This window comes from Medicago sativa, chromosome 3 (genome assembly GCF_051527215.1).
Source record: "Medicago sativa cultivar Bolivia chromosome 3, Bolivia_mono, whole genome shotgun sequence".
In the NCBI taxonomy this organism is placed as follows: domain Eukaryota; kingdom Viridiplantae; phylum Streptophyta; class Magnoliopsida; order Fabales; family Fabaceae; genus Medicago; species Medicago sativa.
Genome location: NC_140751.1, coordinates 35,967,757 through 35,971,865, shown reverse-complemented (window position 1 = coordinate 35,971,865; position 4,109 = coordinate 35,967,757). Strand labels below are relative to the sequence as shown.

Sequence of the window (4,109 nt, the reverse complement as noted above, 5' to 3'; positions counted from 1 at the left end):
GGCCTGGAGCGTTGTGGTCTCTTGTTCAAATTGATACGTTCACTCTTTTTGTTTGCACGAGTGTTGTAGCTGCGAGTTGGCCTTGGACGAGGACAGTCGGACCACTTTTGAGACAGATTGACCTTTTATGGAAAAGAAATCTTGTGAGACTCGGAATCGAGACTATGAAATGCAAAATGATGCATGATGCTTATGCAAAAATAGACACTTTTTTTTTCGAAGGACTTATAAAAGCAAATTTGTAAACATCATAATCGAAAAATTCATTGACTAATTAAAGTACTATAAGATAACTCCCTTTTAACAAAACTGAGCAAAAGGATAGACTCCAAAGTACATCACAAAAAGTTAGGAAATAACATAAAGTGGTGAATCAACTAGGAAACTCTTGAGCTCTTGTAGTAGACTATTCCTCGAAATCTGGGTGCACCCCTGCGAAGAAATCCATGCACTCCTTCTTGCTGATAAATTGTGCAAGCCTCGCACTTTGAGCTTGTATCTGAGCGTTTTTCTCGATCAATTGTCGCTCTTTGTTGAGGAGCTCATGCTTGAGCTGCAGTATTTCCACATCTTTGTCCCCTACTTCAGACATAGTTTCCTCGTACTTCCTTTTCCAAGTGGTACACACACGGTTTAAGTCAACCATTTTCTCTTGGTACTTTTCTTGGGTACTAAGGGGTAGGGGTAAAGGTATTGTTGGAGTGGTTGAGGACAAGTACCTCGGTATAGGGTAAGGCATCATATACTCGGCAGCTCTATCGATAACCCATTGGGTATAGGTTTCATAAGTGAGGTCTGACTTATCCCCCAATTGATTGCTGTTTTTTCTGCGGATGGTACGCCAAGATTTCATGAACTGGTCTCTCATACCCTTGCTATCGGTGAGGTTGAGATAGAATGTGCCCTCTAGTGCAATGTTGCAAGGCTTTTCTTTCATAGGATACCCAAACTGGCGTCTAGCTAGGATAGGGTTGTAGCTGATTCCCCCATGAATACCGAGGAGAGGCACATTACCGAAGTCTCCACATGAGTCAATGATGGTTCCGGTATCGTAAGCTGGGTTGTACCAAACTACATCGGCTGGAGCAAGGGACATGATTTTCTCTGAGTATATAGCTTTGTCTTTGGAGAGGTAGAATTGGGGTAGGTGTGAGATGTACCACCTATAGAGTAAAGGTGCATAACAAAGGATATGGTTCCGCCCTGCTTATCGGTTCTATGGTGGATGGAGTGGTAAGTATCAGCAAGGAGAGTTGGGACAGGGTTTTTGGTGAGGAAAATTTGGATGGCATTAGCATCGACGAAACCATTAACGTTGGGGAAAAGCACAAGGCCATAGATGAGCAAGGCCAGGATGGACTCGAAAGCAAGGGTATTCTTTGATGCAGCAAAAATGTTGGCTTTACTGATTAGGAATTTGGAAGTTAGCCCCTGGATTTTCTCTTTCCCTTTGGTAGTGAGGTTATCAGTTATGTCGGATATCTTGAGGTGAAGGGCTTTTGCAATATCGGATGCTGTAGGGGGCCCCTCGAGACCACTGAAAGGTATTCTGTCAAGTACTGGTAAGCCGACCAAGTAGGAATACTCTTCAAGGGTGGGGACAAGCTGGTAGTCCGGGAAGGTGAAGCAGTGGAGACGAGGATCGTAGAATTGGACCAGAGTCTTGAGGATCCCTTCGTCGAACTTTGTATTGAGAATCTTGAGCAACTTCCCATGGTGAGATTGAAACCTCGCTCGATTAGTGATGACATCTCCCAAACTCCTCAAGCTTTCCAGATCTTGGCTTTGGAAGCTATACTTCTTAATACTCCTAGTAGTCATATCTACAATGTTTACAAAAAAAACTTGTTTAAGTCCTTCGATATTTTTTTTAATGAGAAAAAGAATTTGTTTTATGAATGAATGCATGTATGCATGATTATGCTAACACAAATGGTGAAATTATGGTGAGGTTAAGTCACATGTTTGAGTCAAGGGTAACAACGCCATTATGTAAGGACTATGGTTTTGGATTGCACTTGTAACAAAGGTTCTACCAAGTTCCCAAATTACAACTAACCTTATGAACATATCGGTGCGTAGGACTGCTCCTAGTCCAATAATATTCGCAAGGAAGTCTAGTTTGAGTGTAGTATCGCGTGACGACTAAAGTCAAGACTGCTCTTGGTTTAGCCACCGCACTACGTCCTAAAAGAGGCCCAGATGGGTTAAGGGTGATCTAAAGGTTCTCAACGTTTGAAGGATTTCAAAAATAATAATGCCAATCACGACTGCTCATGGTGACATAGTACTACTCTTGAAACCCACGTTGAGTGGAGTTATATCACATGCACACATATCGCAGGACCGCTCCTGGTATGGCACTATGATCGTACCCCGTCCTATCTTATTTTTCACTCAAGCCCGGGTGTAGGACTTATCTCACCACTCACGTTTTAAGAAAGGAGAAAGAAGAAGGAAGAACAAATATACTCGTAATTTCCATCTTTTATTTTTTGATTTTTTTTAAGCAAGTTTAAAGCACAAAATTTTAAACAAAGCCAAGTTAGGCTTAACCCACTTAAGGTATCCCCAGTGAAGTCGCCATTTCTGTCGCGTCATTTTTCGGAGATCAAGGCTATTTGATTAGCTTTTGACTCACTATTTTATTTCACGACTTTGAAAAAATTTATTTAAATTGGGGGGTCCGGGGGTTGGTTATATTTAAGGAAGGTATTAGCACCCTAAATATTCGTAGTACTCTACGAGAACCTCTTGATTTTATTTAAATTTTTGTGCTATAAACTTGCTTGCTTTTTTAAAAGAAAAAAAAATGAATACAAATAGTGATTGAAAAAAAGAAAAGAAAAGGTTGATTTTAATTTGATTTGAAAGGACGAGTCCTCTGCCTACGTACCCGTGAAGGATCAAAATCACGTAGTTCGGGGTTAAGAAAATGACGTTTGATTTGTTGTGTGTTTTTTATTAGTTTTGAAAAAAGTTTTAAAAGAGAAAAGCCAAGTGGCAAAAAGAATTTGTTTGTGTTTTTTATATTGAAAGAAAGTAGACTTAAAATATGATTAAAATTGATTTGATATTTGATTAAGAAAGAAAATAAAAAGAACGATCACTTGATTGAAAATCAAGGTTTATTATGAAAATATTTTTGAATTTTTGGTTATTTGCATGTTTTTGTTATTTTTGAATAATTAATGAAAATTAAGCTAACGGAGCAATAAATTTAAAAGCGCGTGGATTTTTGTAGTGACGTTGGATCACCACAAAATCCCTAATCTAATTTTTTTGTATTTTTTTGATATATATAAAGCAGTAAAGAAATAAAAGACACACACACACACACACACACACACTTTTCTCATTTATATTTACATTGGACCTAAATACATTCTAATTGCTGGAAAATAAATGACAATAATTAAAATGCTAAATAGAAATAAAATAAAATGCTAAAAAGAAATAAAATGCAAGAAAATAAAAGAAAATAAAAGGAAAGGACAACCGAAGGGACAAAATTACTGAAGGGACAAAATTCCGAAGGGACTTATTCCGAAGGGACAGAAAAAAGAGGGAGAAGAAAAGAATAGCTCGTCAACACAAGCTAAATGAGGGAGAAGAGAGAAAAGTTCTTTGACAACTCAAGAGAACTTTTTGGTGTGTCAAATTGTGAAGGATGAGAGCTCTATTTATAGGTTCTAAGGTTGATGAAAAATGGAAAATTGGTTTAATGCACTTTGATGGGGATTTGAATGAGATTGATGGTTTTAGAATGTGATTTGAATGATTTTTCAAATGGGAGAGTTGACATGTAAAAATGGCATGATTGGTGGCACACTTGAGAAAGAAAAAAATTGGACCTTGACACTATATTTTTTGACAATTTTTGGACTCATTAAAAAAAGTTAATAAAAACCTAAAGAAGTAATTAAACGAAAAAAATAAAAACAAAATGGTAAAATAAAAAAATATAAAAATGAAGACTGAATAAAAATGAAAGATAAAAATAAAAACTAAAAGTTTAAAAAAAAAGACTAATAAATCAAAAAAGTGAGAAGAGGTATTGATGATGAAACGCGCTCCTGATGAAAAATGGGAAGAAAGTTTTGACTCTA

At 37.1% G+C, this 4,109-nt stretch overlaps 1 pseudogene; it reads right to left on the bottom strand.

Annotated features, from left to right (window-relative positions):
- Window positions 1-341: 341 nt before the first annotated feature.
- Window positions 342-1,936, bottom strand: LOC146937374 (uncharacterized; annotated as a pseudogene).
- Window positions 1,937-4,109: the final 2,173 nt, after the last annotated feature.